The sequence below is a fragment of the Paramormyrops kingsleyae genome, chromosome 4 (assembly GCF_048594095.1).
Source record: "Paramormyrops kingsleyae isolate MSU_618 chromosome 4, PKINGS_0.4, whole genome shotgun sequence".
Lineage (NCBI taxonomy): Eukaryota > Metazoa > Chordata > Actinopteri > Osteoglossiformes > Mormyridae > Paramormyrops > Paramormyrops kingsleyae.
In genome coordinates, this window is record NC_132800.1 from 49,701,067 (window position 1) to 49,716,274 (window position 15,208).

Genomic DNA, 15,208 nt, shown 5'->3' on the forward strand with positions numbered 1-15,208 from the left:
ATATTTGCATGTACTATATCAGGACATAAAATTAAATATAAGATTAAATATGCTAACAAAAAATAATCTGAAGAAATAGCAAGAAACACACGAAGAGATGCTGCTCACCTCTGTGCCATCTCTCTGTCAGAAAGTTTGTGTTTAACCTGCAATGATTTTGTTTCTATGGAAACCACCGTGATATTTGTAATTGGTCGAATAAAATGAAGATATGTACGGACACTAATGTTCAACGAATGAAATCAAAGAATTTATTGTCAGGGCGGGACAAATTTGAAGCTGGTCCAATCACGAGTAGTATCTTTAGTTTGTGCTTAATGTAACTCGGCGTGATTGGATATTTAACCGCCTTTCAAGCCCCCAAATCAGGTATCTACTTGTCAATAGGTAACCACGCAGCTCTGTCTATGAAGTCTGTCTGTAATTTTTTTTGACAATATGTTTTTGCTAGGCAACATTACAGTAATGCGTAATACCGCTGTATTGGGGGTGTACCGCCGCTGTATTTCCATAGCTGGTTGACGCAATTAGCATTTTAGCAATATTGGTAGCGCGACGTCAACTCAGCGAATTTCATAGGCAACATCTACAATTCAGGAACTAGTAGGTCTTCAGATAGTTGTTTAGGCTTTTGAGAAAGAAGACTATAGTTCTTGTTATTCAAATTCTGTATCCTGGTGTTTTTAATTTCTAATAATATGAACGATGATATGTCACATATAAGTTTTTTGAGAGACTAAATTTTGGTTTGATTTCTATTTTATTTTATGTTAAATAAAGTTCATATAAAATCATTTTAGAATTAGTGCAGTGTTTCGTTCAGAATTCGTGCAGTGTCCTTAAAAACTGCATGTTCAAACCTAACGCCATGCCATAACTGCTTTGCAGATATTTCATTAAGGACTCTATAGAGGATATAGGTAAGCCAGTCTGTGTATATGTGTGTCTGTGTGTGTTTGGGTGGGTGGTCATGTATATATTATGTTGTGGGGACCAAATGTCCCCACAGTGTTACAGGGCTGTCAAATTTTGAAGACAGGCAAGAGTGACATTCCACAGGATGACTTTTCATTGGTTGTTGTGTTGTATTTTACCCAGATACAATCGTACTATTTTCTGATTGGCTATTGTGTTGGCCCTTTCTTTTTTTTTGATTGCCTGGTAAGTGACAGGCTCTTGGGGCAAATCTTGTCCGACTTCATAAAAGAGGCGTATTTCCGACGGGAAGCGACGTTTTTCTTGACGTTTCGTGACGTTTTTATCCGAGTTCCGACTTGGAGAGAAATAATCGAACGCACCATAATGTCACTCAACTCAGAATTTCCGAGTTCCGAGAGAAAAACGAACGCACCATTAGACTCCAGCGGAGACACGCTTGTTTTATAGTGAGGCGCTACTGTGCCCTGGTCTGGGGAAAAATTGGGCTCTGCGGCATATTAGCCTACAAATTATTTTTCCGCGTGAGAAATACAATGTGTGGCGGGAGTGCGTGACAAAAGACTGAAAAGAGTGACTATCACTCTCAATGCGTGACACTTGAGAGCCCTGGTGTTATTAAAACATGTTAATTTGACTTTGTAGGGACATGTTTTTGGTCTCCAAAAGAAAAAACTCACTCAGTTTTATAAAATTCTGTGAATGCAATCAAAGGAATAATAATTCCAAAAGTCTTGTATTTTGTTTGGTTACTTACTGTTACTTCTTGGTTAGTACTGTAGGGATTAAGGATTAAGGTTGCCATAGTTAGGATTGGGGATATGCCCATACAAATGAATTGAGAATCCCCACAAAGACTCAGATACTTAATCTGTGTGTGTGTGGATTAGGTTTATATTACATTGTGGGGACCAAATGTCCCCCACAATGTGACAAAAGCCTGTTATTTTGATCCTTTGGGGGGCATTTTTCAGGTCCCCACAAAGATCTGTCAATACAATCAAAAAACTGAAAATGCCAGAAGTCTTGTATTTGGTTTGATTACTTATGGTTAAAGTTAGGGCTGGGAAGGAGTTAAGGTTGTCATGTTGGGATTACAGTTTTCCCCATAGAAATGAATGGTGAGTCCCCACGAAGATATAATTACAGACCTGTGTGTGTGTGTGTGTGTGTGTCATGCCTGTCAAGTTTTGGATTGGAAAATAAGGGAAATTTTCCGGCACCCACCGCGAGCCATCCCACCAGCCCAACCAAGCTACAGTATCCCTTACATTTTAAGACAGATGTACAAGAAATCTAAAATAACCACTTGTCATTTACATTTTATTTTCATTACACATTTTCTCTTAATTTCTCATGTTCACTCATCTGGCTCTCTGGCATTCACTAATGACTTATTATACAGATTTGTTGCAGAATTTGTATCCTTGTTGAAGACGTCACAGAAGGTGAAAGTAACGTTGTTTTTAGCACACAGCATTGCCATTTAAAATTCCGCATTTATGACCTGGTTAATGTTGTGAATGACCTGAAGACTACTGCAGGTGGCAGTTCTCGCGAGGCTACTGACAGTTCAGTTTGGAGAGGCAGATGAATTTTTTTTTAAATGATCTTATAATACGGGAGATTTATGGGAAAATACTAATACGGGAGGACGGCGGGAAAGAGAGGTAAAATACGGTAGTTTCCCGGCCAAAACGGGAGACTTGACAGCTATGGTGTGTGTGTGTGTGTGTGTGGTATCAGATCAGTCCCTGAGAGTTCAGTAGTCTGACACCATGTTCCTGAGTCTGGGTGTGACGGCCTGAATGCTTTTCCAGACGCTAGGAGGGTGAAAAGATAATGTGAGGGGTGGGTGGGGTCATCCACAATGTTGGTGGCTTTGCAGATGGAGCGTGTGATATGAATGTCCATGACGGAGGGGAGAGAGACTCTAGTGATCTTCTCAGCTATCCTCACTATCGTCTGGTCTTGAGATCTGAGAAAAACATGTTGTGCTGCTCAACCTTAGCACAATGATATAGGTGAATCATGGACGCAATAGAATTTGGGGATGATTAGTCCATACAGGGACAGAATCATTCCATACCGCAATCTCCTCGTACGTATGTCTGCTAGGTGGAGTTGGAGTAGCTCCTAACTGTGCGCAGAGGAGTTAAACAATCACAACTTCCCAGAATATTACAGCAACAGGGGGACAGTGAACAAGTCTTATTAATTCTATGCTGTGTGGACGATGTAATCGTCCACAAGTTCGCCTTAATACACAGGGCATTCAAGCCATTGCAGAATACAAACCCACAAATGCGGCTCCCTCCACCAGCAACGCCAATATAGAAACTGCCACAAAATCCATGCCCCCTGATAACCAGCCCCTTATATTTCCACCACCGTCGTGGGGACCGTACTACAAAGAGTCAACGCAAGGTAAGCTGCAAAGTGCAAACAAATTTACAACTTACCTTACATAGTGCACTACGTTTACTTTGTTTGTACTATGAGTACAGTCTTTGCACCTTATCTGTTTGGCACTATATGTCGGTCATTCCTGTTATTCAGTGACTTTTCTGTCCTCATGGTTTACTTATATTTTCTCTAACATGAGTCACATATTTAAAGCAAATATATATTTAGGTCTTCGTTATCACATAACCGCAGACAATACGTATTAAAAATGTAAAAACTTTTATTGATATATGTATTAAGGCTGGCATGATTAGTGGGCGTAGTCGATGACATGTTCTTCTTCAATATCACTACGCAATTATTGGAGTAGTTAGTCTCTAAAGCCCTGCAGTGACATGTAGTTTGTTGTTGTCAAAATGGGAGGGGCCAATACAAAGCACAGGTCTTAGGGAATTCTGATTAAATATACTGGCTTATTAATCCTGTTAATATAATTAGCATACACCCACTATTAGTGTAAATAAATGCACAAACTGCAAGGCTTTATCAGCAAGGTTATGCTGTGTTTGTATGAAATGCCTTTTTATATATCATTATTGTTTCAGTTTATGCTGTAGCCATTTGTGCACGAATCTCCTTGCGTCAGAGGAAGTTGGAAGTGGGGTGTGCCCTTTATGAAGCAGAATGAGACAGAAAAGTTGTAAAATAAATAGTTACACTAACTGCAGTGAGACCTCTCTCATGCGGCCCTGCTCAATCTGTCTAGTCATACCATGTGAGTCAGTTAAACAGGGAGGTTTGTCTGCAGTGTTGGAACCTGTACAGCCAGTGCTTTGTACCGCTGATGGCCTCTTCTTCACACATGCTTTGCTGCCACCTGCTGGTCAAAGTTTAATATTGGTTTATTAATTAGTGAAAGTAAAAGTCTTATTGCATTGCTTAAGTCTTAAATATATATTTAATGTATTTTCGTCATTATTTTAATTTAATAAATATTCTGAATTAATTAATATTTTTTTAATATTTCAAAATTAAATGTAAATGGTTTGTGGTTTTCAGATCACAGGTCCATCTCAGAGCCCACCAATCAGTGACCATCTTGGAGTGTGATGTAAGACACGAAATCAGGACCGGCCACTTTTTACTCATTTTAATCTTAAAACATGGACAGTGTGAATTGGGACTTTGCCATTTTGCTCATATCACTTCCTCTGCCAGCTCTTGCAGGATGGGCTTCCCCTTTGAATCTGGTTCCTCCCAAGGTTTCTTCCTTCCTTTTCACCTACTTTAACTGTAACCCTCTTATTTTGTTGGTAGTGATGCTCTGTGAAGTCATACAGAGGTGGGTATAGAAAGGATTACAGTGGGTAATAGGTGATTTAGATTAACTTTTTTAAATTTGACAACAAAAAGGCTTTGGACAATCAGTTCAACTTTGGACAATAGCACCTCCGAATAGTTTCTCTCTGTCTCTCTTGCTAGTTATTTCTCTTCACCCCCCATTCAAGGAGGAATCAAATGCAGAATAACATTGTACAGTAGAAGATGTAAGGTGCAACACACATTAAAAGCTCTTTTTGTGTGAACATTATAAAACAGATTAATACATATTAAGCAGTTTGAAACTTTACATTCAGACCTACATCAGTTAGAAAAAGCAGGCGATGACCAGCCCAACCAGCAGCTCCATCTCTGATTGTACAGAATCCCTTGTCAGGGTAATTTCTGAAGTCATGACTAAACTAATTTCCCGCTTTGCCTTCAGCTTCACCAGCTAGATTAAACTGATCATTGAGGAGGGAGATACAGTCAAGCCTCACAGTGAAGCCATAAAACACACTCGGGTTAAATGCATTGCACTTTTTTCCAGTCATTTTAACACGTGTCTCAATTCCATGTCCACTTTTTCCAAACACTTAACACATGCACCATACCATTGGACTATGTGAGCTAAACTATGAATACTTTTGCATTGCTTTGACTCAATTTGCATTCAATCACCACTTCCCCCAAATTTCATGAATACTTCTCTCAGTCAGTGTTTCCCACCAGCAAAACTTTGTACAACTACAGCCGATTTTTCAAACGTTTAGATAATCTGTTCAAAACAGTTAACTTTCAGTGAATTTCAATGAAATTTTACTGCACTGTAAATTGAAATATGCTGCATTTTGATAAAGGACACTATGCACTTGCACTAACACAAATAATTATGCTTTTAGCAGAAACTTCGTAATTTTGCTTGCTGCTTTGTTACCATTTATACAAATGAGGTCATAGAGTAAGTAAGTAAGTAGTCTTTATTTATATAGCACCTTTCACAGGCAAAAGCCACAAGGTGCTTCACAACATAGTAAACAAAGAAAAACATAACAAAAAAAGCCAAGACCACACAAAAATCATAACTGCCCATAAATAACTATTTGAACGCCTGGACAAATAAATGAGTCTTTAGTTCTCTCTTAAAACTGACGACAGATTCCATTAAACGCAAAGAGGAGGGAAGATCATTCCAAAGCCTAGGAGCTACAGCCTGGAAAGAACGGTCACCTCTAGTGCGAAAATAAGTGCGAGGAACTTTCAACAAATTTTGATCCATACACCTCAAAGCATGCGCAGAGGTGCAGAGGTGGATCAAGTCGCTAATATAAAACGGAGCCTGTCCATGTAAGGCTCTGAAAACCAGAACCAGAATCTTAAACTTATATCTAAAAGACACAGGCAGCCAATTAAGTTGTTTTAAAATAGGGGATATGTGAGTGCTCCTATTAGTGCGAGTCAAGATTCTCGCTGCAGAGTTTTGTACTAATTGCAGACAAAGGAGCTCCTTTTTATTCAGGCATGAAAACAAACTATTACAATAGTCTAAACGTGAAGACACAAAAGCATGAATGAGAAGCTCCAAATCATCTCGTGAGACCATTGATCTAAGTTTGGAGATGTTCCTAAGCTGAAAAAAACAGTTTCTCGTTAGCTGCTTACAATGCTGCATAAATGAAATTTCACTGTCCAATATAACTCCCAGATTTCTAAGGCTGGACTTCACAGACAGGCCTAGATTACCCAGGAACTGTTTAATCCCCGGGATTGAATCAACAGGGGCAATAACCAGAGTTTCAGTTTTGTCTGCGTTTAGCTGAAGGGAGTTTATGCTTAGCCATTTTTTTAATTCCACTAAACAATGAAACAAAGAATCTAATGTATGCATCTCAGATGGTTTAAAAGAGCAATACAGCTGAATATCATCGGCAAATAGGTGGAAAGAAACGTCACTGAACTGTTGGATGATCTTACCCAAAGGGGTCAAATACAGCAAAAAAAGAACAGGACCCAGGACAGAGCCTTGGGGCACTCCACACAATAAATCCGCAGACTCAGACCTTATTTGGTTTGCTGTAACACTAAAACTACGCCCTGATAGATAAGAAGAAAACCACTGTGAAACTGTCCCTGATAAACCTATTTGATCCCTCAGTCTCATCAGCAGGACCTGATGATCAATTGTATCAAAAGCTGAAGACAGGTCCAAGAGAACCAGAACAGTGTGTTCTCCAGAATCAGCAGCCATCATAATGTCGCTGGACACTTTCAGTAAAGCCGTTTCCGTAGAATGGTATTTACGAAAATCGGACTGAAACGGTTCAAAGATGTTATTTTGATTCAGGAAAGAAGACAACTGTTCATAGACCACCTTCTCAAGGAGCTTAGAAAGAAACGGAAGCTTAGAAATAGGCCTAAAGCTGTTGGGGTCCGTTACATCTAAGCCTACTTTTTTCAATAATGGCTCCACTATGGCATGTTTAAAATTATTGGGAAACACACCGGTTGACAGGGAGAGGTTAACCATTTTGGTAACACACGGGCCTATGGACTAAAACACTTTTCCGAAGAGCCTACAAGGGAGGACGTCGGATAAACTATGGCTATGGCTCATCAAAACACTGACGGGCCAAGCAGCCCAGCAAATGGAATGTTGTCTTTCCCAGGAATGGACGCCAGAGGGCTCCAAAAATCTGCTGTGAGCCATAGACGGGGCTTTTTTTTGTTTACAGAGTGAAGGTGCCACTCACAGCTGGTTTTCCCACCATGCTGCTGGGATGGAGAGCTGCTCATGCAGAGACTGCTGGTCCAGCAGAAACCTGTGGCACGCCAGCAACACTGAATATGGTGTTGGGTCCAGCACTGGCGATGCATTGTTTGACCCTGTCGACCCTGTGTTTCACTCTCCCAGAACACCCTAAGGCGTGATGGTAATGGAGCCCCTGTGCCAGAAATTGAGGGCTAATTCTATGCATGAGCCGTCTGCATGCTGTCCCAGCATGCTCTGGGCTGGAGACACGTGTGGAGCCGCTGAGCTGCAGTGTGCTTGGGTAACACTGCATTCAGTGACTCACACAGCCATACTCTGTTGCTTTGGAAGGCTTCTCTTCTTCCACACAGGAACTCACAATAGCAGAGCCCAAAATGACAGCCCTCCACAGGAGCACACATATCCCTGGTGGGTGTGCACATCAATCTCACTGATTATACCCGGTGACTGACTGCTCCTGTTCTGTCCAAAACACGCCTCTTGGGTCTCACGTTCTCAGCATTCCCTGGAAGAGCTGTCCCCTGGCTGAGTGCTGTAATGAGGGAGTCTGTGATCTGGCTAGGATCTACATCCATGTGGACAGATGTATCGTAGACAACCAGAGTTCCTGCCTGGCTGTTCTCTCATTATCCAGGCTCTTGTAGTGGGCCCATCCAGATCGGGCTCCTGGCTGTTCCAGCTCGTTAGGAGGACAAGCAAACCCTGGGCCCACAGGCCCTCAGGAGCCTGTCAGAGCGCATGTTAAATTAGCCATTTGTTTTTGCTCACAGGGAGGTCTGCACACAACACTGATGTGGAACGAGGCCTGGCCTGCCTGTGGTTCAGCAAGGACCCACTCCATGCATACTAGCTGTAACAGGTCTCTTACCGTCACACACGCGGCCGGCGGGCAGGACAGCAGGACACAGAGAACGGCTGTCAGAGGCCCCACATCACTCAGATCTCCCTCATACAGAAGGCCGAGTGCGAGTGGCCCCCGCCACCCTCGCCGGGCCCAGCCCAGCCTGGCTGAGCTGCAGTAAGAGCGGAGTGCTTGGAGGCCATAGATCCCAACTGGAGCACAGAGATCCTGTTTGAAGAGTGGAACCCTTCATATCTATGTGTCACTGTTAATTTAAGTGCATCTCAACCTGTGTCTGTCAGTCTAAGTGTATCTCCCAGCCAGAATCCATCAATCAAGTGCATCTCTCAACCTGTTTTCTGTCAGTCTAAGTGTATCTCCCAGCCAGAATCCATCAATCAAGTGCATCTCTCAACCTGTGTCTGTCAGTCTAAGTGTATGTCGAGGCCAGAATCCATCAATCAAGTGCATCTCTCAACCTGTTTTCTGTCAGTCTAAGTGTATCTCCCAGCCAGAATCCATCAATCAAGTGCATCTCTCAACCTGTGTCTGTCAGTCTAAGTGTATGTCGAGGCCAGAATCCATCAATCAAGTGCATCTCTCAACCTGTGTCTGTCAGTCTAAGTGTATCTCCCAGTCTGTATCTATCAGTCTATCTCTAGAGTGTTTAGCGTCACAACAGCTTGTTAGCTGTTTCTCGATCAAGCCAACACACCAAAACATTTAAAAATTAAACCATACCTCAACAGTGTTTTTCAGAACTGTACTATAAGCCCGGCCAAGCTTTTCATTCTGTCTCAAAGTGTAATTAAACAAAGACAGAAAAAGTCCACTTCCCGCTTGATCTCGGTTATCAACCGAATCGATGGATCCCCTCAATGGCAATTCGTTTGAGACAAGGAATCCAATAATGTCTACAATGGCAGAGACATACAGGCGGTTTCGAGAGAGCTGATCGGAATTAACCACAGTTGAAATCTCACTGCCTGTAGAACATCGCAACTGTCTCTCTTTCCAAAAAGCCACACACGTTTGATGTTCTTTACTATTGGCATGTCTGTTAAACCCTTTTGCAGTGTCCGTAGCATATTTCCAGTTACTAAAACCCAAAGTTGTGAATGAGTTAGTTTGCTCTGCTCACCCAATTGACCAATCAAGTGCCTGGATTTGAAAATCTAGTCTAGAACGTACTGACACGTATGTAAAACGTAGACTTTATTTTTTAACTATAGTGGTCTAACTTATATATTAGTCTTCAAAAATGAATATTATTATTTTTTTTTTTTTTTTAAAAGTTCAATTAGGGCTTATTTTAACAGAGGGGGCGGCATTTTCCCTCTGATGGGGCGACGCCACCTTACCCCCCGTGGTGCCGGGCCTGATTACAACTCACTGCTGAAATTTTATTATAATTGAACCTGCTGGGGCTCTTAAACTGATTGACAGGTCTGTAAACTGGAGGGCGAACATTTACATCAATTAAATATATTATGTATCAGTGATAGCCAAATTAAGCTTAAAGGGGCAAGTCCCCCGAAAAACAAAAAAAGGATGTATTTTAGGGGGGCCTTTATTTATATTAGCTTTATTTATGTTAGCTTTCAAAGTTTAGTTTTCTAGTTCAGCACTAGTTTCCATTTGATTCATCCAATGGATGAACATTTTTCTTCTTTGCAAAGTCTATTTGTGGGAGTTTTGAGACTTGAGTTTAAAGCTGCAGCAGAGTGTTTGATGTTTGGAGTTTTGTGTCTGGAATCTAGACAATGTGAAACATAATATTTTAATAATATCCCACAGTTCAGTTTAGGGTATCATTTTGCCTCAAGTCCATTGTGCATGTGTATGCGTATACAGGAACATGGTATATGGGAACGCAAGTAAGGGCCTTATGTGTGTGTATATTAAGGTGTAATCTAGAATGTGTTCTATGAAGCCCATGTGGATTGTAGGGACCTGCTTGTCCACTCTCACCTTTCAGAAAAGCCTCTTGGTACGGAAGGTTCTTAATAACAGGTGTAACCATGTTACTGTAAACACACACACACACTAGATGTGGTGTTGAGTATGGTGTGAACCAGGATGTTATATGAGGCCCTGATGATTCATAGGGACCTACTTCTCCTGTGTGGTTCAACATCTATACCTTCTAAAGAGGTACATCTGAAATGTCAGCTTTGGGATTACTGTAACTACAATAATATGAAATAAATTAATGGTATTCAAGTACTTGATGAATTTATAAATAGTCATTAAATAGTGTAAAAGAAACTTTATAGAAATTTGTAGTACATTTACAAGACGACCAAAACATCACCCTTCCCCCATGTCATGATCCAATTGTTTCACTGTAGACATTGTCATATGCGAAGAAGTTACACATCACCCAACCCTATTCTGTACAATCAGGGACGGATTACGGACCGGGCCAGCGGGACCGCTGCCCAGGGGCCCTTGGGGTGCAGGGGGCCCGTGGGGCCCCTAGCCCAAAACAATTTGCAACGCTTATCAACAATGTATTTTCGTTTGTCTATTTTAGAGGGCCTACATTCTTTGATCCTCTGCCTACAAGGGCCCCTGACCCTATAGGGCCTCTGATGGAAACATGGATGGAGGGTGTAGGATCACACATGCACATATCACAGGGCCTAAATTCCAGGTGGCCTGAGACAAGGCCGAGCCTGGTACGAGAGGCACCAAAGGGGGGGGTTACACACACAAACACACACACACACAGATAACCAGGGAGGCCAGCACTCCAACTTTTATTGCCCAAAGATTTAGGGACCTACAGACAAGCAGAGTGGACTTCACGGACAGGGGTCCCTCGACTTGGCACACAACCCCCTCCCCATACACTCTGCCTTACATCTCACTCACCCAACAGACGAACACCCTAAAGGAAATTTCATTTAAGTTTGCTTTTGTATACCCTGTATATTGATTTACTCACGACTACTAGTCTCAATATACAGATACGTTATGTTTGTATGTGTCCTTAGACAATCTTAGTGTTTTGTGTGCCACCCTTATAACCATGTTCACGGAGTATCACCTATTTCACCCCTTTGCACTTGAACACATATAAATTTAAATAAATAGATAGGTATAGCTACCATTGTATGTATGTTCTCATGGTATACCAGAAGAATCTGGAAAGTGAGTGTAACCAATGTGTACTAACTTTTAGAGAGTCTGCTTTGTTAAACCCCCCCCCCCCCCCCTTCTCTTCCAACATTCCTTTGTGGTCCTTATCTGATCTTGGTGGACGGTTACCAAGTTTCTTTGTTTCTACCATGCTATGTTAAAAGAACTGAATTTAGGTGTATCTTATCCATTCTGGAGAAGATGAATTGGCATAAGCCACACCAAACAAAATATGTTGTTTCCAGATGTGCAACTTATATTGTTATTACCACAAACTAACGGCCACGCCTATCTATGGATAAGATGTGCTGTTTGTAATATGAATATTTGATGTAATATCTGCACAAAGTGTAACATCTGTTGAGGTGCAACCCAAAACACCTGTATCCCATACTGATGTGAATGAGTCACATAGATAAAATAATTAATTGTTTAATCAATTAATGCAGATGGTATGAGGTATGTACCTGTGAAGCTGGTATGGCATGTTTGGTGTCAAACTGATGGAAAATCACTCCTGATTCTAAATCTGGTCAGTGATTACCATAAAAGTGGATGTATCAAAAGTTATAACAGCTTAATGAAAATCATCAGTAAAGGGAGATTCAGTTGGGCCATAAATCCCAAAAGGACTGATACAGACCCCCTTCTGAAAGCCCGCCAAATGGATGGCCAGCCATTGGGCCAGGATTCGAATTCCTGGTCATCCCTATTCATGAACTTTAGACCATAAAAACCTGGACCTCAGAACAAAGCAGCGCAGAGAACACCCAGCAGCCGTACGGAAAAGACCATCAGCCCGGGAGACGAGAAGCCCACCAGAAACCCTCCGGTGAAGGCCCAGCTGAACAGAGAACAGCACCCAAGACAAAGCTTCACCAGGAGAGATAATCCAAAGGGGCTCCACTCCACTGCTCCAAACGCCGCGCCTTCCTGAGTGCCATCAGCTCAGCAGCTCTGCCATCAACTGCCAAGACCCCCCCCCACTCTTCAACCAAGTAAACCAACTTCCTTTCATTCTAACAACTTAAGCTGTTCTGTTAACCTGCTATAAGACTTTAGGGTCGTGTTTCCACAAACTGTGCTTGCTTTGCAGAACAGTATTTCCCATTTAAGGTTACTCATTTAAATCCGGTCATTGCATTTTCATAATTACATTGTTTGTTGTATTCCGTTATTTCGTGTTTGTTGTTTGTGTTAGGTGTAATGTCTGTCTTATGTTAGTTGTAGTGTTAGTTAGGAATAAATGCATGTCTTTTACACAACTTTAGCCTCCGTCATTGTGTGTCTCATAATAAGTTCCTGCCTCTGTGCGATCTTGCTACACGCTCTGAACCTCAAACTCGCCTGAAACATCGCGAGACTCTCTCTCATCGGCCATGATGGGGGGGGCTCTGCTACCAATCGTTTACATTATCTGGTGACGCAGCTCGGTGGACGAGCCTTCTAACCCAGGTTACTAAGTGATATTGGTAATTAGTGAATCCCATTTAAGTCTCACATTAACAGACTCACAGGGATACCGCAATCGAGTTTGGAGGAGCCGACCATTTGGCATAACGATCGATTAATAATCAGCATTAAATAATAATTAATTAAACTTTAATTAATTGAAACATATTGGTGGAGATATTAAAATTTACCTGAGCTAATAATTCCTACAAGGGCGTTTGGCTGCCAAGGGCCCAGGGGCCCACACAACCCATAATCCGTCCCTGTGTACAATGAATTATGAATGCAACAATACCACCGTTTTTTCCCCATTATGTTTTCTATTTGTTGATTTGCTTACGGTATTCAGGTTAACCATTGAGCCTGCTGATGCTGTATTTGTTCTTTGTTGCAGATGACCATTGAGAAGACTCCAACACTGTGTCCAGAAAAGGTAAACTGGTGATGCAAAAGCTTATGCAAAGATTTTATTTGCCCGTGTAACTTTTTTATACCCTAACCTGACTAATGCAAGTCTAACCCTCGAGAAATGTGAAAATGGAAACACTTATGAATTAACCCATGTACTTACATTATTTTTTTTTAATCAATTTACGATTAAGTACGACACAGTATGATTATTTAAAAGAGACTTTTGATACTGGCCATATTAAGATCTAACAGCTTGTAAAAGTTTTGAAATACAAATATACATCAATGACCTTTTATCATTGTGTAGTAAAAGTCGGATCATAGATAAATATAAATATCACTTCACAGATATTTATAGTAGTCTGTGTCATTTGATATCGTTCACAGTACAATTAATTGGTTTAATATTAAAAATTAAAAAAAAAAATTTACAGTGCTTTCATATGACACAGCTATGCTGAACTTGCAAAGGTCACCCTTGCACAAATCATGGTTTTCAATAGAAGACGTGCTGAAGAAAATGCCACTCCAGAGTTTTCACGAGAGAGACCAAACAGACCTCCATGAAGACATCGCTATGGGATTGTAACAGACTGAACAGAAGCTCTGCAACTATTTCAGACGGATTGAGATTGTGGGGAAAAGGGGCAGGAAAGTTGCTATTCTACTTACACCAATCATGGTGGATGCCTTGTCACTATTGGTCAGTAAGAGAACTGAATGCAGTGTCTGTGATACAAATATATTCTTGTTTGCAAGACCTAAATCATTGAGCTACTACAGAGGGCAGGACTGTTTATGCATCCATGCAAGTTGGTGTGGAGCAAAAAATCCTGAGCACCTCAGGTCGACCCAACTGCGAAAACATGTGGCTACACTGTCACAAGTGCTCAATTTAAAAAACAATGAACTGGACCAACTCGCAGATTTCCTTGGTCATGACCTCCATGTTCATCGCGAGTTCTACAGGTTACCCATTCCCACCATGCAACTGGCTAAAATTTCCAAGCTACTTTTGGCAATGGAAAAAGGGCAGCTTTCCAGTGTGCGAGGGAAATCGCTTGATGACATCGAAATTGATGGTTAGTATTAAAACTGGTACAATTTAAAGAGAAAAAAACCTTGCACACGCATTCATATCTCTTTAATAATCTTTTCCAGGTGAAATTGAAGTAAGTGACTCTGAAGTTGTTGACAATGATGAAAGTGAATCTGAGGACAATGTGTCTGCAGTAACACAGTCTGTCACCAGTGAACCTATGGTTGATGCAGAATGTGAATTACCCCTCCATAATTGGGGGGTACTGCCTTCATAACACTTCTATGACCATTATGGTCTGCTACCGCGTCAATACAAATAGTCGCCACCAAGATCAATGTTAAGAGTACAAGATGCGCCAGGGGTGTTTACTAACATGTATGCAACAAACGGTCATGGTCTGGACATGCGACAAAATGAGAATCAATGCAGAAGATCTCATTATCCTTATCCCTATCCAAAAGAACTTGGTTTTGATAACTCCCAGGAATTATCCTAGGAGAAGTATACTAGTAAAAGTAATAAGCCTATACATTTACAAACAGCCTGGTCTGGTCCAGCAGTCTGGTGTTATTCCTGCCCTCTCAGTCCCCCCAGCTCCAACAGCCTTCAGAAATAAATATTTACCTGTTGGGCTAATATCTGTCTTGATGATGCAGTAGATCTTAAAGTACAGCCTCATTTCTAACTCACCTCTTGGTCCTGCGTGCTGTCCTCATCCTGCCATCTTCCTGCTCCCTGCTCACTGTCCTCATCCTGCCATCTTCCCGCTGCCTGCACACTGTCCTCATCCTGCCATCTCCCCGCTGCCTGCACACTGTCCTCACCCTGCCATCTTCCCGCTGCCTGCACACTGTCCTCATCCTGCCATCTCCCTGCTGCCTGCACA

The 15,208-nt window shown here is 41.6% G+C and overlaps 1 long non-coding RNA gene across 1 annotated transcript; it reads left to right on the forward strand.

Moving 5' to 3' along the window:
- Positions 1–391: 391 nt before the first annotated feature.
- On the forward strand, positions 392–15,008 carry LOC140588900 (uncharacterized). The gene is made up of 5 exons (XR_011990147.1): positions 392–603; positions 889–920; positions 13,264–13,302; positions 13,733–14,362; positions 14,442–15,008. It is a non-coding gene; the product is annotated as an uncharacterized lncRNA (long non-coding RNA).
- The last annotated feature ends 200 nt before the right edge of the window (positions 15,009–15,208 follow it).